Source organism: Ambystoma mexicanum, chromosome 2p, assembly GCF_040938575.1.
Source record: "Ambystoma mexicanum isolate Mex_15411 chromosome 2p, UKY_AmexF1_1, whole genome shotgun sequence".
Lineage (NCBI taxonomy): Eukaryota > Metazoa > Chordata > Amphibia > Caudata > Ambystomatidae > Ambystoma > Ambystoma mexicanum.
In genome coordinates, this window is record NC_090923.1 from 292,578,806 (window position 1) to 292,606,468 (window position 27,663).

A 27,663-nucleotide genomic window follows, 5' to 3' on the forward strand; every position below is an offset into this window, starting at 1 on the left:
AAACCCCAGATGTAGAACGCCCTGTCCACGGACAGCCGCGGTGTCCGCGGACCGCGTAACTCTTCGACACCCCTTCTACCATTTCCACTTTACTCTCTGTGCCATTCCCTCATTGTATACAGCTACGCAGTCACACAATACGAAGAACGTCCTCAGAACACCCCCATTTTGTTTATTTTCGAACATTTCAGGACAATTATCATTTCATTATTCAACATATTAACATTACAAATATTATACTTTCATCTTGTACGCTGCACACAATGCTATGTTTCTCCATTAGTAGCTCAGTATACTAGATAGAACCCCATAATACAATGCTATTTATATCAATGCATCGTTCAAAGCACTAATTATGGTATGATATTTATTGCAATGATCCTTGACACTTTTTTCGCAACATTATAATAAAAATCCCTAGTACACAAATTTCATGAAAAGTAAATGCACATGTGATGTCATCAGTGATGTCATCAATGACATTTGCGATGTCATCTTTGATGTCCTGGGTGTTAGTCTTAGCAGTGCACGGTGGTGGCGCGAGTTATGGTTGCTTAGCTTACCATAACTGTCGAATTTCAGGGGTTTTTCGGCTTTACTTGGAACCATAACGTCCCTTAAACAAACTTTTTTTATTAGCACACAAAAACAATATACAAAGATGTAGTGTAAACAGCAAGTTCTCATAGATGGCTTTACACAGAATGTTGCAAAGTAAGCATTTATGCTCGTTCACAGTGAAGGTCAGCTGCTTCCATATTTTTCTCGCGGCCCGGAGAGGCCCACGACTCCCAGTATAAGGTTCTATTTTTTTTTTACCTTGACAGACAGAGATTGTGCTGAAAGACTTCTTTTGAAGAAGTGTAGCAAAAACGTAAGACACGATAAAGATGTAATTTCTGAAACGAAACCACTTTTGTATATTGTATCACTTTGAGAAAGATCGTTGGCACACGCGGAGTCGTATTTTGGGACTGCACTACACTTGGACAATGGAAAATGCAATTACAATGTAAGTAACCCTTTAGATTATTTTATACCGGAATATAATAACAATAGCGTGGCATTAAAGCCCGGTCAAGTTGTACTTGTTCGTTCAATGTGGGATATTGTTTTCTACCGCACACTATCACCGCCGAATTGATCCCCTGTCATTTAGAGGGCTCTGAAAAAGGCAGATGACACAGGGTGGGTTAATAGAAATAATTTAACCGCTCTGTAGCCGGTCAAGCGCTCTACTCGCTGTGCCACTTCACTGTAGCCGGTCAAGTGGCACAGCGAGTAGAGCGCTCACTTTGACATCCCTGCACAGCTTGCTAACGCAGGTTCTAATCCCGGCACCGCCAAACTCAGCCTTTCATCCTTCCGTGGTCGATAAATGAGCATCACACACCGTGGGTAATAATAAGCAGCGCTGAGATACCTGACGGTTCTTAGCGCTATATAAATGCGAAAATATTATTATTTTATTATTAACATACTCCGTTGCACTATCTTCGCTAGCAAATAGTTTCACGCCCTAATAAATAAAATGAATATTTTTAATAAAGATCGGCTGGTGGGACTAATTTATGTTTTTTAAAACAGGTTTGTTGCCCCATTTTGCCAATGTCACGATTTTCAGACGCCAACGGATGGATTTTTCAACTGCCAGGTGCAGCTCCATGTAAGCAACTTCATGACCCTCACCATTTTATGGGACAATCGCCAAGGACCAATATGCCCTTACGCAGTACTAGCGGCTAGAAGCAACATACCAACCATTATGGTGGTCTAATGCCTCGTTGTTGGAGCAACCTTCCGATTATCAGTGCGACCATTTACTGCTTTTATCATAAACCAACAGCCTATCTACCGCAAAGGAACAGCGCGTGGCTCAAAATAAACTTTTGCTGATCGACAGCAGAGACAATTGCAAATCGCTGAATATTCACTAAACATTTCATGTGAAATAAATGTACTTTACAAAATTTACAATCTTGCTGTTTGCTTTTAAATCACAGTTTCATATTCCGAATTGTGGCGCGCTGTGTTGTGACATAATGTGTGTTGTCTTCCGGGTTCTGTGTAAAGTCGCGTAGGACTGGAGACGACTGGGCGCATTTGATGACGCACCCTGTAACGTCACAGAGAGAGGCGGGGAACATGAATGCTTTCATAATGTCAGGCTTAGGGGCGGGAGATATGATTTAGTGTCGCAAAAGCAAGTCAGCCAGGTCAATAGCGCCAGTCATAGGATTATCACATAATGTCGGCGCACACTAGCCTGATTTATCGTTTCTTTAGTGGACAAAAAGTCGGATGAGGCCCATAGGAAATTGTACTATCAGAGGACAAAAGGAGGGTTCGTAGAACACTTTCAACCTGACAACGAACAATACAAACAACGTTCTCAGAACACCCCCATTTTGTGTAATTGCAACCATTTCGGGACACCGGGAGTGTTCTTAGAACACATTCAACTTGACAGATTACAATACGGACAGCGTCCTCAGGACACCCCCAGTTTGTGTATTTACGAACCTTTAAATACACTGCAAGTGTTTTTAGCTCAATTTTACCTTCTTTGCGAAAAAAAAGGACACATACTCCGTCCTCTGAACACCCCACCATTTAGTTTATTTACAAAATGTCAGAACAGCTGTGTTCTCCGCGGACAAATCAAACACAACAAAAGCGTATAGCACATAAAAAACAAAACATTGAACCTATCTCATACTCCCCCACCCTCCCCAAACACTCTTACACACCAACACACTCCACTAATTACAATTTTTAATCCAAGTTTCACCGTGCTGTACGCGGTCGACGGTGAATACAAGATGGCGGGTGTGACAGAAAATCTGACGCGCATCACGCCCCACGCCGCCCAATCAGCGAACACGTTGCATGTGCACAGACATGACGCAAGCCCATGGGCCAATCGGGGTGCTGTCCGCGGAGCGAACAGGGAAGTCCGTCCACGAAGCGAACACAGATATCACTAATTTTTTTGCCTTACATTTTGGTCATTTTAAAAAAAACTACTGGACGGATTTACACCAAATTTGCAAAAGCACGCTTTCTGGACCAAGCCGCCACTCCTGCCGCAAATTTGGTGTAAATCCCTCCAGCGGTTCGGGCTGTAGCCGTGCGCAAAGTTTTTTCCCATTATGTCTATAGGAAAAAACAAAAGTTTTGGGACCCCCCCTATAACTTTGCGCCCCCTGGACCAAACCTCTCCAAACTATGCAATACAATTCAGAGTGGGCCATATACTATCTTTGCAAGGTTTGGTGAGGATTCGTCCAGAGGGAGCGAAGTTATAAGCCACCCAAAAAGTTCTCTTCCTATGGAAACACCAACTTAACTTTAACTACATGGACGCTACCGCGTCCATGTAATTCAGTAAAAAAACTTTGTTAAAGGGACGTTATGGTTAAGTTGCGCTTCTAAAAACCTATGAAATTCAGTAAAAAAACTTTTTTAAAGGTAGATTATGGTTCCAAGTAAAACCGAAAAACCCCTGAAATTCGCCAGTTATGGTAAGCTAAGCAACCATAACTCGCGCCACCACCATGCACTGCTAAGACTAACACCCAGGACATCAAAGATGACATCACAAATGTCATTGATGGCATCACTGACACCTCTACTAAATCCTCTGTTTCCGATCCTGTCACCACAAGGAACACTCCTGCGGGACAGCGTATTCCTCAAACTGCCTCACAGGTCATACGCAATACTGATGACCCTTAACTTTCGAGGGTCACAGTTGTGTGTATGTACTGCGATGCAGTACTCTGCAGGGGGGAGAGACTTTGAAGTGCTTTTGAGACTCTGGTCTCAGAGCACGAGAAGATCTGCTCACTACCCAAGTAAGACCCACTCTACATCTTCCTCTCTCCACCCGCCCTTTCTTATCCCCGTGGTTGGTGTCCCCCCTTTACCCTCCTTTTCCCTCCTCTCCTAGTGTATTGTGTATAAAAAACCCAAAAAAATATAAAACAACAAAAATAAAAAAAGGCTCTTTTCAGAGCGCCCTTTCACAGTTTAAAAATAGAAGTGAAAATAAATGAAGTAGGGCCCTATGTATTTTTTAGAAGTCCGCGGACAGTCCGCGAACATCAAACATTTTGGGGTGCTGCCCTATCATAACCATTGCAGTTTTGTCTGGGAGGAAGTGGTGGCTCTGAAAAGAGTCTTTTGGTTGTGTTTGTTTGTGTTTGAAAAATTTGAAATGCTCTACAAAATACTACAAAATGGATGCTGTAATTCCAAAAAAGGTTGCAATGCATTTTGTACATTTCTCAGAAAAATCTGATTGCCATCTCTGCGAAAAATGTATATGCTACGAAATATAATATTTTCATTGTGAAAAGAGGACATGCCAAAATCTCTTAGAAAGGCACAAATAGCCTTATTGACATTGCGCCTTGCTTTCTCCATTTGTGGACCAAATGAAGAAGAACGAAGACACATTTGTCTCTGTGCAAACCGTGAAAAAATTACTTGAGAATTTGGAAACATGTCCATGACCTTCCCAAGTCCTTCTTTCATTGCAAATTGCAAAGGAATTCCAGACACATGTCCTAAACTGTGTCCCTCCACAATGAATTACAATTATGTCTGGATGTTGCTCTGTCTCCAAAGTAGCACAGAGAGGTAGCAAGTCCAACCACTTCATTCCACCTACTCCATGCCAGTGCACTTCCACATGTGGGAATCCAAGATCTACAGCTACTCCACAGCTTTCTGCATGCACCTTCAACCAATGTATCCACGAGTCTCCCAAAATCCAAACAATCTGTTTTCTGAAACACACAGCCATAGCTATCTGTTCTTCTCTCAGCAAAAAGAGTATCAGAGAAACTCTCTCCTGGCACAACACACCCACTAAACATTATTACCCAATCCCTTGCTCTGCTCATTCTCATTTGCATGCCTCCCCACCCCAAAATCCCCAGATGTAACACGCGATGTCCGCGGACTACCGCCATGTCCGCGGACATATCGTAACATGGACAGTCCTTCTACCATTTCCATTTCACTTTCTGTGCCATTCCCTCATTGTATATAGCTAAGCAATCACACGACCATCCACCAATCACATCCAAGACCTCTACATCTAACTGCATCATCATAGATCACCACTTCAAATGTACTGTTAATCTCTCTGAGTACAAGTGTCATATCATTGGAAAGCACCTTCTACAAGAAAATCTGTACAAGTCTCCAAGATTTCTACTTGCAGCTGCATGCATATCCAAATGCATGAACACAAGCTACAGGTATGCATATTTTCTGTATAGTAGATGTACAATTCTTATACATTCATATAACCAGATTAACTGACTTTTACCTTGTGTAACCTATAAAATGAACTTACTGTCATTTTTCCCATCTCCTATAATCAACTGTCACTTCCAAACCCATCTGCTATTTAATTTCTTTTTACACACACATTTGCAAAGCATGTTGAACTAACAGATTTAAAGTAAAATATAAAGACTGCACATAGTCAAACAAAATTGCATGCACAAACTAAGTTCAAATATCAAACGACAATACTTGTACAAAAACATAAAAATTAATGTCTAAATTAAAATCAGTGCTATATACAAACAAAATTACTAATTTGTTTCCGTTACAATTGCAGTGAAGACCACTCTCCTGAAAAGAAGCAGCCAAATTTGAAGTACAAAGCACAACTAAGAAGAAACCTGCTCATTCCAGAAATAAAGTAAGTTAAATACCAAATAATATTTGTACTATTACTCAAACACACTGTAAGGTTAATTCATGCTATTTCTGCGCCTAAAAATAGAGATTGTGCACCATTCTGTCCACAAATCCCCATTTCTTAAACAGAGATCTACAGGCAGAATGGCGCACAAATTCCCATTTTCCGATGCACAAATGACCCAACTCAGCCCCTAGAATTTTGATATTATAGAACAAACACTGTGTTAATTGTATACCATTAGATTTACTATTTGTACTTCTCCACACCACTAGCTTACTTTCTACTGTCATATGAACCCCAGTTTAGTAGCACATAAATTCAAGAATACCCATCCCAACTAGTTGTAGTTGCCCAATGCACAATCACACACCATCACATACATCTTTATCATCATACTCAGACACTCATGCACACAGCACACATACATTGCAGAACACCCCAACCCATACCTTCTTTATTTTTTTCAACAATCCCTAAAGAATGCCTACCAAAAATCAAGTCCGTAGAAAGCAACGCAGAAGTAGAGCAAATGAAAATAGAAGTGTCTAAAATAAGCATCCATCTCTAGCAGAATTTGTAAAAAAAAGTTCTAACAAAACAGCTAATACAGTCATTTAGCGAAACAAAACAAGCTTCAAGTACAGAATCTTTGCCTCCTCTATCAAAATGTAAAACGAAACAGAAAACAACAAAAATTCAGCTACCACTACTGATAAAACTGCTCCTATAAATCTTGATATAGTGCCAAGTAAGCATACCAAAAAAAGTATTTTAGCAAAAATGTTCCATTACAGAGTCCTTCAAAATCTTATAAAAATAGGAGAGAAATCAGGCACAACCCTTAAAACCTATCGTAGGAAATTAATCTTAGAAACTTTGATAGACAGTGCAATCCTTCTCAAAAGAAATGTATTTATTTTAGTGTTAAACAAAATGAAATCACTAACAAAACTAATGACTAAATTACAAAAAACACTTCTCAATAAACGAAATGTCAACAGAAATAACTTCTTAAATATCTGTGGAGGTGAGTGGAGTCACACTACAAGCACAGAACCATATTTTAATGAAGAAGCATACAAACAAAAGCAAACAAATACAATTGCCATACATAGCAGTGGACGAGGTTATGAAAAAGTTAATAATACCATAATGGAACAAGAAATACTGCTAACAAAAATATCCACAGAAAACTTAGAATTACCTCTCCATTCAACTGAACCAGAACGTCTAGTTTACAAACGGCCATGCACGTCAAGGTGTAACATTCCCAAAAAATCTTTCAAGTCTTTACGCCAATTCCCAATTAATATGTGAAAGGCAAAGACAAAATCAAAATTAAACTACTGCAAAATATGGATACCTGTCCAGTGCACAAGTACACAGGACTACAAGGACATTCATTGGCCTGCATTTCAGGACCTACTTGCAAAACCACCTTCCATTATATCAAAATGATATCAACACATCATTCAACTATAAGAAATCTAGTCTATAAACTGTACTATGCTAAAAGTCCTGCTTTAGCACTAGCCAATTTAAATAGCATTCTTCTACATGGTACAGCAAAAGACCTACTTGAAGAAATCGACTATATCCAGAAAAAATATTTTGGAAGTGAAAGCCACTTACAGAATGAAATAGCTTTAAAACAAATTAGCAACAATTCTATGCATGGCAACCTTCTATTACACACATACAAAAAAGAAATACTGAAATTTAAAAGTACATCTGCTGAAGTACCAAACCATGTGTGTGTATGTTGCCGCAGAACTTTTTATAAAAGTAACACAAAAACTGTAGACCTAACATACAAAATAGAAGACAATGAAGATTCTAAATGGTTTGAATTAGCTCTCTACCATATAGCAGTAAACAAATACAAAATAACTGACCCCTTAATACTTTGCAGTTACTGCACTACAAAACTTGACAACAACCAAACTCCTTCACGTGCTATCACAAATAATTTGGAATTATTTCCACTACCAAAACCCCTACAACAACTCAATTTATATGAAAGCATCATAATTCAAACAGTGCACCCCTTTCAAGCAATAATACGCCTTCAACCAAAAACAGCAAAATTACCTCCCTCTGAATTAGTGAAAGGTATTTGTGGAAAAGTAGTCTATTTACCATTAGATCTAAAACAAAATGTGCACACTCTGGGAGTGCAACACCCAATGGAGCAATCTTTAATTATCTTAGTAAATGGTGTACCTACAAAAGACAAAAGAATTTGGCAACAATTGGTAGATTTACATAAAGTTAGACAAGCCTTACAATATCTAAAAGACAATAATGAATACTACAGAGAAATTAATATTGAAGAAAACATGAAGGAAACCACTGAAATAATTCAAGAGTACCAGAAGCTGGTCAATTTGTGCTTCTAGATCCTGCTACAGTATCCAATACTTTAGACCATTATACAATGCATTCATTGCACTCTAATGACACCGTAGAAGATGCACTAGAAGCGTACCAAATGAGACAAACAAAAGGATCACCAATCAGCATATGGGAAAAAAGTATAGAAGCACATGCTTTTCCTCTACTTTTTCCTACTGGCAAAGGAGGAAGATACGATGATAGACCTATACAAATAACAGTATCAGAATACCGCTTGTTACGGATGTATTCTGAAGATCCCAGATTTAGACAAAATGTGGAATACATATTCCACCTACTCTTTGAAAGTGAACTAGCAACTTTATGTTACGGAGTTGCACACACATTAAAATCAGGATCCCACTTTCAAAATATGTCAGCTACAAAATTATTACAAAAAGTGCAACAAAAAGATAAGGTTTTACAATCAAGTATTACAAATCTATTAGCAAACATGCGTGGTACTAAAGAGTACTGGTTTCAACGTCATGGAGATGTACGTTGTATGATCAGAAACCTTGCCCACCCACTTGGTTAGTTACATTAAGTTGTGCAGAATATGCATGGGAAGACTGACATGATTTCCTACGCATATCAAACAAAAACAAAACAAACAAAGACATACCAACACCTGGAGAACTTTGTTCTCCAGATCCTGTTAATGTTTCAAGATATTTTCACCATTGCTTCATTGCTATTCTACACTTTATTTGTAATAAAACTGTTCCACCCCTCGGAGAAGTGCAACACTTCTTTTGGAGAAAAGAATACCAAGCCAGAGGAGCACCACATATCCACATGCTTTTATGGATTAAAGATGCTCCTAAATTTGGTCAAGACAATGACGCCACTCTATTACAGTTTATTGAAAAATATGTCACTTGTGAAATTCCATCAGAAGCAACAAATAGTGATCTTCATGCACAAATTTTACAATTTCAAAGACACATATGTGGCAAATATTGTCGTCGCAAACATGAAAACAAAGGGAACTACTACACCAAATGCCGCTTTGGTTTCCCTAGACCGTTACAAAAACAGGTGAAGTAAATAACTTCATGTCTTGTGTTAAAGGTAAATCACCTAAAAATACATATTACATAAAAAGAACAGAAGAAGAAAAATATATCAATGATTACAATGCAATCATTGCCCTCTTTTGGAATGCAAACATAGATGTGCAGTATATTGCAGACAATTCCACTGCAGTTGCACGATATGTTACAGCATACTTAACCAAAGCAGAAAAAACAGATCTCCAAGACCTCTGGAATGACCCGTCATCAGACAAAACACTGTCTCAGAAATTATACAGCTTGGGCTTAAAAATGCTCTCCCATAGAGAATGTGGCTCCTATGAAGCAGCAGATCTTTTAACTCGTACTGCTTTGTATGGAAAATCTGAAAATATATTATGGCTTAGTCTTGGTCCTGCTAAATCTAGAAAAAGAGTTCTAAAATCATACGATGATATAGAAACAATAGCCAAACATGATCCCAACAGCCAAGACATTTTAAAAAAACAATTTACTGGACACAAATTACCCAAACAGGAGTACCACTTTGGAAACCATGTGTCTATACCACATAGCCCAAAACTTCACATACAAAAATAATATAAAACCCAATGAAAAGAAAGGTAAATACAGAGTGTCAAATTGTGAAGGCAGCTTAGTAAAACTCACCAAACCAAATTAATTAATCATATCAAATTGTCATTGAAGACTCCTCAACATAAAGAACTATATTACATGTCGCTGCTACAACTGTTTAATCCATGGATAAAAGAAGAAGAAATACTAGATAACTATGAATCCTATGAAGATGCTTTCAAAGCAAATGAAAGCACTATAACCGATGTAAACTTTACACAGTACAAAACAATGTTGCACAATGAACAGCAACACGAAGAAGAACTCCAGGCCCAACTAAATAAGGACACTCCTGACAGTAGTCAACCTTCTGTAACAGGAAGCCAAGAACCACTGGGAGAGCCACTAATAACAAATGAGGCAGAATTAGCTATGACGGAAGTAGAAAACACCATGGGGGTAATTCATAGAATTCAGCGCACAAGTGGCGCACGCGGATGGCGCACAGTGTGCGCGTGCGAATCCCTGCGCCATCCGCGTGCGCAAAAATACATTTCCGCGCACAGCATATTCATTGATTCCAGCCACCAAAACCAGCCGTGGCGCACAGTGGCGCAGCGACCCTGCAGCAGCGCCAGTTATGCCCCCAAGAACGCCCCTTGCGCAGGGAAAAGCCATCAAAATCCCCAATCCAGCGCAAAGGGCTGCGCTAACCCTGTACCAGCACGGCAAGCGGGCTACGTGTATCACTCGGGTGCGCGGGAAGTACCTCACGTCATTTCAGCTGGGTACGTGTATTTCAGGGGTGTGCTGGAAGTTCCACACACGATATCAGCAGGGTACGTGTATTCCAGGGGTGCGCTGGAAGTTCCACACGCGAATGTCCTGGGTACGTGTATCTTGGGGTGCGCGGGAGGTTTCACACGCGATATCAGCAGGGTACGTGTATTTCAGAGGTGCGCTGGAAGTTCCACACGCGATTCCATCAGGGTACGTGTACATCAGGGGTGTGCGGGAAGTTTCAAACGTGAATTCAGCAGGGTACACGTATATCAGGGGTGCGCGGGAAGATCCACACGCGAATATCCTGGGTACGTGCATTTCGGGGTGCGCGGGAAGTTTCACACGTGAATTCAGCAGGGTACGTGTATATCAGGGGTGCGCGGGAAGTTCCACACGCGAATGTCCTGGGTACGTGTATCTTGGGGTGCGCGGGAGGTTTCACACGCGATATCAGCAGGGTACGTGTATTTCAGGGGTGCGCTGGAAGTTCCACACGCGAATGTCCTGGGTACGTGTATCTTGGGGTGCGCGGTAGGTTTCACACGCGATATCAGCAGGGTACGTGTATTTCAGGGGTGCGCTGGAAGTTCCACACGCGAATGTCCTGGGTACGTGTATCTTGGGGTGCGCGGGAGGTTTCACACACGATATCAGCAGGGTACGTGTATTTCAGGGGTGCGCTGGAAGTTCCACACGCGATTCCATCAGGGTACGTGTACATCAGGGGTGCGCGGGAAGTTTCACACGTGAATTCAGCAGGGTACGCGTATATCAGCGGTACGTGGGAAGTTCCACACGCGAATGTCCTGGGTACGTGTATTTCGGGGTGCGCGGGAAGTTTCACACGTGATATCAGCTGGGTACGTGTATTTCAGGGGTGCGCTGTAAGTTCCACACGCGAATGTCCTGGGTACGTGTATTACGGGGTGCGCGGGAAGATTCACACGCAATATCAGCAAGGTACGTGTATTACAGGGGTGCGCTGGAAGTTCCACACGCGAATGTCCTGGGTATGTGTATCTTGGGGTGCGCGGGGGGTTTCACACGCGATATCAGCAGGGTACGTGTATTTCAGGGGTGCGCTGGAAGTTCCACACGCGATTCCATCAGGGTACGTGTACATCAGGGGTGCGCAGGAAGTTTCACACGTGAATTCAGCAGGGTATGCGTATATCAGGGGTGCGCGGGAAGTTCCACACGTGAATGTCCTGGGTACGTGTATTTCGGGGTGCATGGGAAGTTTCACACGTGATATCAGCAGGGTACATGTATTTTAGGGGTGCGCTGGAAGTTCCACACGCGAATGTCCTGGGTACGTGTATTACGGGGTGCACGGGAAGTTTCACACGCGATATCAGCAGGGTACGTGTATTCCAGGGGTGCGCTGGAAGTTCCACACGTGAATGTCCTGGGTACGTGTATCTTGGGGTGCGCAGGAGGTTTCACACGCGATATCAGCAGGGTACATGTATTTCAGGGGTGCGCTGGAAGTTCCACACGCGAATGTCCTGGGTACGTGTATCTTGGGGTGCGCGGGAGGTTTCACACGCGATATCAGCAGGGTACGTGTATTTCAGGGGTGCGCTGGAAGTTCCACACGCGAATGTCCTGGGTACGTGTATCTTGGGGTGAGCAGGAAGTTTCACACGCGATATCAGCAGGGTACGTGTATTTCAGGGGTTCCGTGGAGTACTACACGTGAATTGGCCGTGTGGGACCTCCCAGGTGTTCGCTCCACAACCTCCACGGCCCCTGCAGGCAGCCCACACCACGGGGGACTAGCCTGCACCCCCACTCATGTTCCCCTGCACCCCCACCCCCTAGCACTGTGGTGCACCCTCCACCAGGCTCCCACTCATGTCTCCCATCACCCCCACCCCCCAGCACTGTGGTGCACCCTCCACCAGGCCCCCACTCATGTCTCCCATCACCCCCACCCCCCAGCACTGTGGGGCACCCTCCACCAGGCCCCAACTCATGTCCAACTCATGTTCCCCTGCACCCCCACCCCCCAGCACTGTGGTGCACCCTCCACCAGGCCCCAACACATGTCCAACTCATGTTCCCCTGCACCCCCACCCCCCAGCACTGTGGTGCACCCTCCACCAGGCCCCCACTCATGTCTCCCATCACCCCCACCCCCAGCACTGTGGTGCACCCTCCACCAGGCCCCAACTCATGTTCCCCTGCACCCCCGCCTCCCAGCACTGTGGGGCACCTGCCAGAAGGCCCCCACTCATGTCCAACTCATGTTCCCCTGCACCCCCACCCCCCAGCACTGTGGTGCACCCTCCACCAGGCCCCAACCCATGTTCCCCTGCACCCCAACCCCCCAGCACTGTGGTGCACCCTCCACCAGGCCCCCACTCATGTCTCCCATCACCCCCACCCCCCAGCACTGTTTGGCACCTGCCAGCAGGCCCGCACTCATGTCCAACTCATGTCCCCCTGCACACCCACCCCCCAGCACTGTGGGGCACCTGCCAGCAGGCCCCCACTCATGTCCCACTCATGTCCCCCTGCACCCCCACCCCCCAGCATTGCGAGGCACCTGCCAGCAGGCCCTGACACATGTCCCCCAGCCAACACGTCATCACAATCTAGATCCCTGGCCCTTATGGGCAGCCTCCACATGCCAAACACCCACCCAAGTATTGCATCCACCCACTCAGAATTGCCAAATACATGATACAACCCCAATGGCAAGTATGTAAATGAACACATGTCCCTCACATACACACAATGGGTGTAAGTCAATGTCAAAACCCATGTCATGACATGCATGAAACCAATGATATGATACTACACATTGAAGTTTGATGAAAAAAATGTATTAAAAGCAACATAAATGGGATTAAAAATAAACAAACGACAATGGGAATTAAAAACAAAAAAGCAGCATGTCCGTAAAATAATGAAAAACCACAAATCATAATCCAAAGGAAAGGTGTCCAAAGTCACAGTTAAAAAAAGTACATCCAAGGGAAAAACAAAACCAAAAACCATTGCTCCATGGGTAAATAAAAAAAAAAAAACATAATCCAACAGTCAACTATATACAGAAAAACAATCCAGGGTCCATGATCCCAACTGAAGAAATGAAACCTATCTAAAAATACTATGTAATAAAAAAACTATATACAAAAATGTTGGCCATTGTCCAAAAGGTCCAAAATCAAGAAAAAAGCAAAGGAAACCTAACACTAACTACAGAACTATTTACAAGGGCAGCGGGCTAGTCCAACGGCTCACTGGATGTTGTCATGGGCCAGGGCATCATCAAACTCCTGTTCAATGGCTTGGAGGCGGGCATGTTCCCTGGCCCTGAGGTCTCGCAGGGATAAAGCAGTGTCCAGCTCCAACTCCCTGCGAAGACCCTCGAGTCACTCAGCCCGCCTCAGCGCCCTCCGCATGGAGTTCTCCGCCCTGACCATTGTGAGCCGTTCCTCCTCTGCCAGCTGCCACTCCGCACCTATGTGCTGGCCCAACCGCTCCCACACGGAAGCCACTCCCATTCCAGGGTTCTCCTGCCCTCCGGCTGATGCCTGCACCCCTGATGTTGATGGCCCCGAGCCATGATGCCTCCTACGTCGAGCCTGCCGCTGCCTCCGACGCAACTGCCTGTGCCAGCACGACGGCATCCAGGCTGATGGAATCCACCGACGCCGTCGTGCACGTGCCCTGCCCGATGATGCCGTCACATCCTCCATCTGCAGGGGTCCAGTTGCTGGTGTGTCAACCCCTGATGGACCTCCGACTCCCGACTGTGGCAGGGATGGGATCCCCACCGAGTTGGCTGCATTGGTCGGGGCAGATCCACAGGGGGCCCTGGTGGCATCTGGGCCGGAAGACGGCATGGAGAACGACTGGCGCATAGCCTCCACAGAGGAGGAGAGGGTCGCCAAAGTGCCCGACACATGTACAAGACCACCGACCACGACCGCTCCCAACTGGGCCACGTTGGCACAGTGCTCTTCGTGATGACGTGCGTGCCCCCCCGGGAAGCACGCACCTCATCACGAATGACACCCGTGCGCAACGCGACACCAATCAGGACCTTCTCTATATGGCCAGGGGTCCCCTCGTCCGCGGGTGGACGGGCCTACCTGCAGACGGGCCTGGGATGGGGCATCCCTGCTGGTGCATGGTGGTGCAGTCACAGTGTCAGGGACAGTGACATGCACAGGCACCTCCACAGCGACCTGTGCTGCCTCCTGCCCCTGCCCCTGGACTGCACCACTTGCACCAGCAGGGATGCCCCCACCAGGCCCCATGTGCGGCTCAGTAGCGGCCTCCTCCTCCTCTGTGGAAACCACCAACCTGGATGGCTCCACACCGTCTTCCGCCGTTGCAAGCCCCTGTGGGGGCTCACCCACCCCTTCCGCTGCAGCCGTGGGGGCATCCCCGCCGCTTTGCTCCACAGCGCCATCTCCGCCCTCTTCTTCACTTTGCGCTGTGTAGAGGGAGACATAGAACACAAACATCAGGGTACTGTACAATGGTCCCCTAGACAGGAAGCAATAGCAGATGAGTGGCACTGTCAAAGATCACTTCCATCATGTCCCTCCACAACACATGGGTCAGTGCAGGCAAAACACATGCAGTAACAGGCATGGCGCATGCTATGGACATAAGCAAACATGTCCAAAGGACTCTTGAAACATACAATGTTGTTTTTGAACTCACATGCATCATGGGTCATGCCTATCACATTCACACACTTCTCCGTACTTTCATCCATCTGGACTCGTACACCCCAGACACAGTGGATGCAAGGATAGCTAGGCTGCATCAGTGGATCTGAACATTGACACAGAAATGTGTCATGCATCCATGGCATTCACAAGTCACAGACACGCAGGTCAGACACACAGACATGGAAACAATACATGTACATGGCATCATCACCCATCCTTCACCCCCACCCATGTCCAGGAACAAAGACTGGCATGCTCTCATGTGTCCATTCCGCATAGGGCTCCCCATGTAGCATTTAAACACATACACCAACCGTGTGCTTCACACATTACTGGTCTCACATGCATGACCATGATGTCCCTGGACACACACACGCGTACATGGCCCATGTCACACATACAGGCAAGTATCAGACAACCAGCACACTGCAACATGCCCTGTCTCACACAGCAATGCCTGGCCACTTACCGCTCGACTCCAGACGGGTCTGCCTCTCAAGGACCTGGACGTGGAGCGCTGGGGATACGCGTTCCAGGACCCTCATCTGATCTTCCGACAAGTGGCCCCGGCGCCCCTTAGCATCCGCTGCCTTCAAGAGGCGCTGGGCCTTGTTGAGGGTCCTGGACCTGAAGTCCTCCCAGCGCTTCTTGACATGATGTAATAGTCGGACTGCCACCCCCTCCGCGATGATGGCAGTCACGATGTCCGTCCAGATCCTGTCCCGTCCATCCTTGTCGGCGCGTGATGATCCGAAGAGGGCATCATAATGCCCCAGGACATGCTCCACCAGGACACCAACTTCCTTCTGACTGAAGCTGGTGGCCCTCTGCCCCTCTGGCTGGGGGTCGCCAGTGGTCTCGGATGGTGTTTACCCCGACATGGTGACCCCCGAGGCAGGCGTGGGTGGGCAACTGGGTCCTGGGGCTGGGCTGTGGAGCGATGGTATCCCAGTCGGGAGTCTTCTTTTCCAGCAGGGGTGGACACAGCAACTGGACCCCTGCAGATGGCTGATGTGCAGGCACCAAATGGCAGGGCACGGTGGCAGCAGGCAGGCAGGCAGCAGCAGATGGCTCATGGGAGGCTGCTCAGGGCTCTGGGGGGCAGTCATTCGGCCTTTTGGGCAGGAGCGTGGTCTTCTGTGTGCTTACGCGTGGCCAGCTTGATACAGAGTGATTTGGCACGTGAAAATTCTGCACGTCAGCGTGTAATTCGAGGAAAGGCTCTTAGCGCGTAAGCGCGTCTGTGACGTATCGCGCATGGGCGTTGCCCTGGCAGGGCTTGGAGATCCCACGTGGATTTCCATTGCTCTGTATGTGCTTTCCGAGGGGTGCGGTGCGTGTGTTTTCCAGGCGTTGGGGTTCACACGCTATTACTTCACAGCGGGTGGGTGTTGGCTACGCGTTCTTCTACACGCAGAGGGTGAGTGGTACCCCGCTGGCCCAAGGCCTATCGCGTGTGAAACTTCCCGCGCACCCCCGAAATACACGTACCCCGCTCAATCGCGTGTGTAACTTCCCGCGCACCCCCGAAATACACGTACCCCGCTCAATCGCGTGTGTAATTTCCCGCGCACCCCCGAAATACACGTACCCCGCTCAATCGCGTGTGTAACTTCCCACGCACCCCCGAAATACACATACCCCGCTCAATCGCGTGTGTAACTTCCCGCGCACCCCTGAAATACACGTACCCCGCTCAATCGCGTGTGTAACTTCCCGCACACCCCCGAAATACACGTGCCCCGCTCGCACTGGCCCAATTGCTGTATATTGCCACTTTTGTAATGCGCAGGGACGCTACCGCCTGTCTTCATGTGGCGGACGTGTTTCGGCTTGTGCGTGTCTTTGGCTGTGCGTGGCTTTGCCCTATTCGATTCCATGAATACGTGTGGTTCGAGTGCGTGTGGGCGTTCCGTCTGCTTCCCTGCAGTACATCCCCAGTTACGCCCTTATTTTCGCGCGTTGTTCCCCATTCCGCGCGTTCCGCCCCGTGTTCCGCCCACTTTCTGGTGTATGCGCCGAGGTTGTGCGCTTTCACTGTGCGCGTCGCGCACGCCTTTCGGGATGTTGCAGTGACGTGTGTGCCATGCACGGGTTTGGCGCACATCCCGAGGAAAACACGTGCAGGGACTTCCATGAATCGCACGTGTGCGCGTGCGCCTGTTTTTTTGCGCTTGCGCCTGCTTGCGCAAAGATTTTCGGCGCACGTTTGTTCCATGAATCGGCCCCCATGTGTCAGTATGAAGATAAAGAAGACTTAACTATACTACAATAAAAACTAAACAATGAGCAGCGTAGCACTTTTCAAGAAGTAACAAAAGTAATTGCACATGGTGTACAACATGAAAACAAAGAATGCACCTGCCAAAATTACAAGCCTATACTACTGTACCTCAGTGGTGAAGCTGGTTCTGGCAAAACATTCTTAATCAAAATCATCAGTAAATTCCTTCAACAATTGACAAACAACAAACTGTCAGCTGTTGCCACTGCCTCCACAGGTTGAGCTGCCTACAACATAGGCGGTGTCACTTAACACTGATTACTACTCCTGCCAGTAGAACACCAAAATAAATTAGACTATTACAAACTTTCTACAGAAGCTGCAATGGAACTACGCAGAGTATTAAACCAAATGAAAATGCTACTAATAGATGAAGTGAGCATGGTCTCCAACCTAATGGTGGCTTTTATTCACCTCAGATTACAAGAAGTACTCAAAACAAACTAGGAAGAGCTCTTTGGAGGAAAACACATTATTGTTTTTGGAGATCTTCTTCAATTGACAAAAGTGAAAGGTGAGCCTATTTTTAAAACCTTAGGACACAAACTCTGCCGTAAAACTGTTGACAGCATTGGAAATGTCAACCTTTGGCAACATTTCCAATACAGAGAATTAACAGAAAACATTCGGCAATCTGCAGATCTCACTTATGCCAACATCTTAAAAAGTATTAGAGTTGGTATATTATCTCAAGAAGCACAAGCAATATTGAAAACCCGGCACATTCATGCACTTTATGGTGATAATGCATGTGCTACGGATGTTATGGAACAATTAGCCCACAAATTCAATGAAACAATGTTAAAAAAGAAATGCAACCAATAATTGAAATTAGTGCCACAGACAAACTAGACATACATGGTATGACACTACCCATGTGTGAAAAAGCCACAACGAGACTAAATAGTTTAGAAAATTCAATCTCCAACACAGCTGGATTGGAAAAAATATTAAAATTATCCTTAAATTGCAGAGTAATGCTTAAACGTAACCTTGACATGGATCAAGGACTAGTTAATGGAGCACTGAGTACAGTTGTTGGCTTTCAAAAATACCCACATGACAACAACATTCAGTTTGTCAATATTCTCTTTGACAAACTTTCAGAAGTGAAAAGGATAGGACGCTCAACAGATCGATTCCTTCTCTTCAAAGACATGTATGTACGCAGAGAACAATTTGCTCTAACTCTTGCATACGCAGTCACCATTCATAAATCACAAGATCTTACCCTAGACAAAGCATTGATAGACATTGGTAACACAGTCTTTAAAGAAGGCATGAGCTACGTAGCACTATCACGGTTACATACACTTGACGATCTATTTCTAATCAACTTTGATGCAAGTAAAGTCAACGGTGATATTCCTTGCATTTTAGAATACAATAGACTTCGTTCACTATACAACCCCCATCTAAAAACATATCCTGTTCCACAAAAAGTAAAATGTTCTAAAAGAAAACTAAATCAAACAGAAATGCAACAGGATGTAACTGCAAATCCTCCAAAGATAATAAAAAAAACGAATACTTCATCTTGTACCACAAACAAAAAAGAAACTATTAGGGAAAGTAAACCAGGTACTTCTTCAAAAAAGGAAGACAAACTCAAAAAAGCACCCAGATACAGAACTACCTGGTCCATTTAAACTTTCAAATGTAATTGGTGTAAATTGCTACGCAAATGTAGCAATGAATATTCTATTTCAATTACCACCAATTGTTGACAATGTTTACTTACACAGTACAGACCAATTGTGTTTGCAAATGTTAGTACTTCATAGAAATGCGACTAACAATCCTGACAACACGTATGGTGTTTATGGAATAAGACAACAATTGGACTACTGTGCTGGAATGGTGAAATTCGCTATAAACTCACAGGAAGATCCACAAGAATTTCTAATGTACTTACTACAAGTACCGGAAAACAAAAACATACCTATGAATGAAATCTTCTAGATTTCATACATGTGGAAACATACATGGACTCTCTGCAACAATGTGACACAAGAACAAATCCCCAATGAGCGCTTCGTGTATGTATCAATACCTAATTGTGAATCCGTTCCATTTCAGCAAATTGTACAAAATGCAAACCATGGTAGATTATGTACTACCTGCAATTCGGATAATCGCTCCACCTTACTAATACAAGCACATAGTAAATACGTAATACTAAATCTTCTACGTTACAATGCAGATGGTACCAAAAACAACTGCAAGCTGACTGGATTCACACATGGTCAAGTATCACTTGGTAAGAAAACCTTACACAACAATAGGTATAATCTACCACACAGGAGCCACAATCAATGCAGGTCACTCTGCTGCATACATAAAAAAAATGTGGATGGTTCGAATGTAATGATATTACCATTACTCTAAAGCAGAGATTACCTGCAAATCTTGCAAACGCTTATTTAATCTTCTTAAAACCAAAATGTATTAACTAAACTGTACTTAGACATTAACTAAACTTCTATTAAAAAACTATAAACTGTTACAATATGCCAACAGCTATATAACTGCCCCAAGATTCTACAACAACTAAACAGATAAATGAATACTACTAAATTATATCAAAAAATTGATAGTTAGAATACGCCAACTGGTATCTAACTGCCCCAAGATTTTACAATAACCAAACAGATAAATCAATACTACTTCATTATAAAAAACTATAAACAGTTAGAATATGCCAACAGGTATCTAACTGCCCCAAGATTCTATAACAACTAAACAGATAAATGAATACCACTAAATTATATAAAAAAAATAGACAGTTAGAATACGCCAACTGGTATCTAATTACCCCAAAAGTTTACAATATCCAAACAGATAAATCAATACCACTTCATTATAACAAAAAATAGACTGTTAGAATATGCCAACAGGTATCTAACTGCCCCAAGATTCTACAACAACTAAACAGATAAATGAATACTACTAAATTATATCAAACAATAAACAGTTAGAATACGCCAACTGGTATCTAACTGCCCCAAAATTGTACAATATCCAAACAGATAAATCAATACCACTTCATTATAACAAAAATACACAGTTACAATATGTCAACAGGTATCTAACTGCTCCAAAAATCTGCAACAAGCCAACATTTAGAGCATTAGCTGAAAACAAACAAACAAATAGACTGTAGCATAACAAAAAAAGGTTATTTTTTTAATCCAACATGGATTTTTTTTCTCCCACAGAACCAATGGTTTTAGCAACAAACACAGAAACTGAGCAAATTGCACAGTACACTGGTTTGTAATCTACTAAATATGAGGGTGTAAAAAAAATATTGATTATTCAAAGTTATAAGTTGTTACAAAATACCAATACTAACATGATCTTTTCTTTTATCATAGAAATGAACAAGAAATACATGTACTCCAGTTACTAAACCAAACAGTAAGTATATTATAATAAGTACAACCATTGCAGCAAATCACACCCATAGTGACTTATAACCTCGGTGCTTATAAATTTGGTCTTGTCCATGCACCCAAGACTATAGGCCCTGCCCACAACCACCACAGCATATCACACCCATAGTGTCTTATAACTTTGTTGCTTATAAATTTGTTCTTGGATCCCAAAGTTATAAGCCACTATGGGTGTGATATGCTGCGGTGGTTGTGGCCAGGGCATAGAGTCTTGGGTGCATGGCCATATGGTGCATGACCCAAGACTCTATGCCCTGGCCACAACCACCGCAGCATATCACACCCATACAGTCAAACATTTTAACTATGCCATATGGGCACATTTAATGTCCGCGGACATGATGAGTGTACTTAGAACATGCCTACGAACAGTACGGACAGGCATAGCGTCCTCAGGACACCCCCATTTTGTTTATTTACGAGCATCCCAGGACACATGATGTGTTCTTAAAACACTTTCAACTTGACAGCGAACAATACAGACAGCGTCCTCAGGACACCCCCATTCCGTCCATTTACGAACATTTCAGGACACTGCATGTGTTCTTAGAACAGTTTCAACTTGCCTGGAACAAAACGGACTGGCATACCGTCCTCAGGACACACCCATTTCATTTATTTTCGAACATTTTGGGATACCGCGTGTGTTCTAGGACAGTTTCAGCTTGCTTGCGAACAATTCGGACAGGGCTAGCATCCTCAAAACACTCCCATTTTGTTTATTTACGAACATCCCAGGACACATGATGTGTTATTAGAACAATTTCAACTTGCCACAGAACAAAAACGGACAGCGTCCTCAGGACACACCCATTTTGTTTATTTACAAACATTGCAGGACACCGCGAGTGTTCTTAGAACAGTTTCAGATTGCTTGCGAACAATACGGACAGATGTAGCGTCCTCAGAACACCCCCATTTTGTTTATTTACAAACATCCCAGGACACTTCATGTGTTCTTAGAACAAATTCAACTTGCTTGCGAACAGCGCGGACAGGCATACCATCCTCAAGACACCCCCATTTTGTTTATTGACGAACATCCACCGTCCTCAGGACACCCTCATTTTGTTTATTGACGAATATCCCAGGACACATGATGTGTTCTTTGAACAGTTTCAAGTTGCCTGTGAACAAAACGGACAGGCATACCGTCCTCAGGACACACCCATTTCGTTTATTTTCAAACATTTCAGGACACCGCGTGTATTCTTAGAACAGTTTCAACTTGCCTACGAACCATACGTACAGGCGTAGTGTCCTCAGGACACCCCCATTTCGTTTATTTAGAACATTTCAGGACATCCGTGTTGTCCGCGGACAAAGAGAACACAACAGGGGGGCCTACCACCTAAATAAATACAACATTTAACCCATCTCTTACTCCCCCACTCTCCCCAAACAGTCTTACACACCAACACACTCTACTAAATAGTATTTTTCCACCAAGTTTCACCGCGCTGTCCGCGGACGTCCGCGAATCCAAGATGGCGGGCGTTCCCTAAAATCTGACGTGCTTCACGCTCTTCACCGTCCAATCAGCGAACACGTTGCATGTCCGCGAACATGACGCATGCCGGTTGGCCAATCAGGACACTGTCCGCGGAGCGAACAGGGAAGTGTGTCCACGGACCGAACATAGATATCACTAATTTTTTGTGACCTACTTTTTGGTCATTTTAAAAAAAAACTACGGGACGGATTTTCACCAAATTTGCAAAAGCACGCTTTCGGCACCAGGTCGCTGCTCCTGGTCCAAATTTGGTGAAAATCCATCAGGCGGATTGGGCTGTAGGCGTGAGCAAAGTTTTTTCCCCATTCAGTCTATGAGAAAAAAATAAGTTTTGGGACCCCCCTTATAACTTTGCCCCCCCTGGACCAAACCTCACCAAACTTTGCAAAACAATTCGGAGTGACTCATATACTTTTTGTGCAAAGTTTGGTGAGGATTTGTCCAGGGAGAGCGAAGTTATAAGCCACCCAAAAAGGGCTCTTCCTATGGAAACAGCAACTTAACCATAACTACACAGCCACTACTGTGGCTGTGTAATTCAGTGAAAAAAACTTTGTTAAAGGGACGTTATGGTTAAGTTGCGCTACTAAAAACCTATGAAATTCAGTGAAAAAAACTTTGTTAAAAGGACGTTATGGTTAAGTTGCACCACTAAAAACCTATGAAATTCAGTAAAAAAAACGTTGTTAAAGGGACATTTTTGTTTGAAGTAAAACCAAAAAACCCCAGAAATTCGCCAGTTATGGTAAGCTAAGCAACCTTAACTCACGCCACCACCGTGCACTGCTAAGACTAACACCCAGGACATCAGAGATGACATCACTGATGACATCACAGTTCTGGTTCCCTCTTTTTTTGTACACTGACATATGTAGGGCAGGTGGTTTTCTTCACTAACAACTAAACATGCAAAAGGTACTATGTTTGTAGATCATACCTTTCTCATATGTTGTTACACTGCTTTCCTTAGGTTGCAGGCAAATCATATAATACATATAGAAAGGAGAAGAAAAAACCCTTAAACACAGCAATCATTTACGTGCATGAAGTTAATTAGTGAGGTTATGAACACTGTCTGGTAATAGTGCTGGTTTTTTGCTTACTTTACTTTCCCTGCACATACTCGTATTTGTATGCATTGTAGTCTGGTCATGGTTTGTGTGTAGTAGAACAATGATGCAGTAAGGGAGGCATTGTTAGGTACTTATTACATGTTTCACCCTATCCAAAACTCTGAAATGAAAGCATTCCTCATTTTATTATCCAACATGGAAGGTTTTGAATATTGCACCTCTATGCCGCATGTTGCAGAGAATGCCTACGTGGGTACATGAGTGCATACATGTACTAGAAAGAACTGAATAATGCAATGGTGTTTAAAGCAATGCAGCACTTAATGAAGTATTTGCTGAATGATAGTTCTTCCAAAGATCTCTGAAATTCTTTTGCCAACATTACTGTGTGGAGGCTGTGCATGAAAACTAAATGCACATGTGATGTCATCAGTGATGTCATCAAGGACATTTGTGATGTCATCTTTGATGTCCTGGGTGTTAATCTTAGCAGTGTACGGTGGTGGCGCGAGTTATGGTTGCTTAGCTTATCATAAGTGGCGAATTTCTGGGGTTTTTCGGTTTTACTTCGAACCATAACGTCCCTTTAACAAAGATTTTATACTAAATTTCATAGGTTTTTAGTAGCGCAACTTAACCATCACTGAAAAAATATATATATATATATAAATAAATGCAGAACAAAAATTGACACTGCCCGATAGCATGAGGACTGCCCTCAAGGGTCGAGGGAACCGGAAACATAAGCAGAAATCCAGGGACAATATGTAATGGTTTCCACCCTTACACCTCACAATGTGCATGGCAAACGCGACTTTACTGGGTCTACTGCGGTTCAGGCAGATCCCGTCATTGCCGGTCTAGTGGTTAATGCGTCCTCTACACATCTACCGGAAGGAGTGCGTCGAAGGGAAACCGCCGACACGCCCCCAGTGAGAAACGTAGACACGTTAAAAGAGGAGAACGCGAACTGCAAGTCGGGTCACTACTCTGGTAGAGACTGAGAGACGCTCCGTGAGTATGCATCATGGCTAATCCGAAGGTTTCATTCTGTTGTTGATCTATTTAGGATTCTGTCAGCCTTTGTAAGCTTACACACCTTTCTTTACTGCCTTATTCAAGGGTCAAGGACTTGCTTCGGTGGACGGTGTGATCCGTCCTCCATTCTATTTCATCAGCTTTTGTTTTCAGCTCCGGTTTTCTACATACCGGTAGGCACGCCTTTAGGGGCATACTTGTTAGTCTTATCTACCTCCACTGTGGGAGAGACAGTATCCGATTCCTGTTTTATTCTTTGCCCTCTAGGAAACAGCAATTGTCACAGGAATCGCATTTACCAGCTCCGGGACTACCATTCCCAGAATCCTTTTCCGGACGCGATTCACACTCCTTCTCATTCTTACAGGGAGGCGCAGCTTCTTCTCCGAGCAGGTGGATAGGCTTTCTTTCTCATCTTTTCTAGACAGTATTAAGCCTTCTGTTATCAATCCATTTTTACAACCTTTGCTTTGTATGTTAGCTTTCGCAGGCTTAGGGAATTTCCTCCTCTACCTCCGTCATTGAGATTCCAGTTCATATTGCATATCTGGTAAGGGGCTGGGAGACTCTTTCTAGCATCAGTTACCCTTCTTCTTGGCAGTGTGTAGCTAATGATTGTTCTTTAACCTATTGTGCAGCTGGGCGAATTAGAACACGCAGCTACTCCTTCACCTGAAAGCAAGAACACCTGGCTGGTTCTGTGAGAAGGAAGGCGTTTATCAATGCTCCCTAGCATCTCAGCACAGGGTTTTTTCCCCCTTGAGGGTTTCCCTGGGGTTCTCTTCGGGGATAGCCTTCTGGTGCTTTCCGCGCAGGGAGTTCCAGGTGAATCCTCTTTCTCGTCCGGGTACGGTGCCTTCCACCCTTGCACCGGTCTCGACGAAGACAAGGTAGGAACCGCTGTCAGACTGAATTATCTGTATATTGTTGGCACTTGAGAACTAATCAAGGTTGATTAAATACATAATAGTTACAGTATTACACAATACTGGAAAAAGTTTTAATGTATAAAAACACAGCAAATACAGGATACAGGGGATAAGATTCTTGGTAACGCGTTTCGCACTCGCAGAGCGCTTAATCACATACAAGTTTCAAAATGCGAATGCCAGAGTTATCGTGTATCAAGTCCCATCTCCATGTTGCCAACCAATGCAGGTAACACAGCAGAAGTGTATAAAGCAGGCGTCCATGTTGGTATAATGTAAAGCCAAGGGTTAAACGTTAAAATGTGTGCAAAAAGATCAAGTTCAAAATGCAGACTTAAGCATGTGGGAGCAATTCACAGATAATTTAATAAATAATTAATTAATGCATTTAGGCAGCGTAGGAAAAGTAATGACAAATGTAATGACAAGTACATTGTCCAGCTAGATTAAAGTTCAAGTGCAAGCAGCAAATTAATGCCCAAACGGCAGGCAAAAGTGCTAATGCAAGGAACAGCGTAAAATAATATATATGTATAAAGGGAACAGGATTTTTGTGGATTATAAAGAAGAGAAGAAGATACCTCGATTCCCAGTTCCAAGGGGACGGAAAGGTACACATTAAAAAAGACTCCAAAGGGAGTGTTAAGGATATCTGAGGCAAAGCCAACAAGAAGAGTGCTTATCAGCTCCAAAATGAGGCAAAAATTAGATGAGATACAATTACTAAAGATAGTAAAGGAAGGCATACGCAGGGAATAATTCATTAAAGTGCACATGTGTGGGGTTATAAATATGTCAGTATAAAGCGTTTGTTGTGTTTAATCTAGTGGAAATAAAACAACAGTAAAAAATTAATGTGAGTTTTTAGATTCTTTGATCAAGAGATTGACGTCAATCAGAAGGATAAAAATAAAAGGCAACTAATGAATAAATAAAGAGATTCTTAAAATATCAATGATAAAACAACAAGATATAAAAAATTCATAGGAAGCGTAAATGAAGGAACAAAAAGAACTTCCTTGTGTAGCGTTTTTAAAGCAGATACAATATTTTGATTTTCAGATAATCAAGCGGCAATTGATGGTGCCTGCACAAATTGATCAGTGTGGTATATCTGATTACATAAAGAGAAGAATAAAAAATCAGGTAAGTACGAACAGTCGAGATCGACTTGTCATCATGAGAGACACTCCTCTTCTACACCTATTCATGACATTGCCAAGATACACGGCAAAGATAAGGAAATATCATTCAGAATGGGTCAGAGGCACGACTAATAAGACCCTCATGCTGTGGCCTCAGGAGGGTTCATTGTCAAAAACAGTATTGCTACATATGACAATGTATTTGCATGCTACAAATAAGGGAAAGAAGTTACAGAAAAGGTTGACTGTTTTAGAGATATGGAGGATGTATCAGAGTGAGAAAGAAGTTTGAGCCGAGAAGGAGTGGATGCTTAATCAGCATAAAGGGGAGGATAAAATGCCTTCGGCTCCCCTCCGCCCCTGAAAACAAGAGCATAGATACAGAGGAGAAGGGATTTGATCCTTTAAAAGAATTGAAAGCAGCAGGGGGGTATGTTAATCCAACACATGAGCCCCCTGCTTATAACAGTGAGGACAATGTGGAAGTGGGTAGAAGTAGAAAATGCAAATATGCTTTACTGTGAACTTTTTTTTGAGTTTGTAACCCCTCTCTACCTGTTTAACCTGTTTTAACGCCTTAGCCCCCATATATATATTTTAAAATGTATGTATTGTTAAAAATGTTTCGGTAAAAAATGGCTCTACTAAAACGTTTTCGATAATATCACTGGAGACCCGCAAAAATATATCTTGACACACAATGAAAGTAAACAGCATGATGAGAGGAACGACAGCCAAGATAAACAGATGGAGATAGAGGAAGAAGCAAAGAAGAAGAAATAAATAAAGGGTAAACCTAAGGGAATAACAATAGTAACGAACAAATGGATGGAAGGACAGATCTTATTTAAGCTAAATGATAAGGGCATTGATGGGGTTCGAGGAAGAGAAGACAGAAAAGAGTGGGAAAAGAAACAAAAGGAAGAGGAAAGGGCATATAAAGAAGAGAAAGAAAGTGAATGCAAGAAAAGGAAAGAACAATGAGGGCATGAGGCAAGGAAAGAAAAGGAGAGACTAGAAGAGAAGATATGGGAG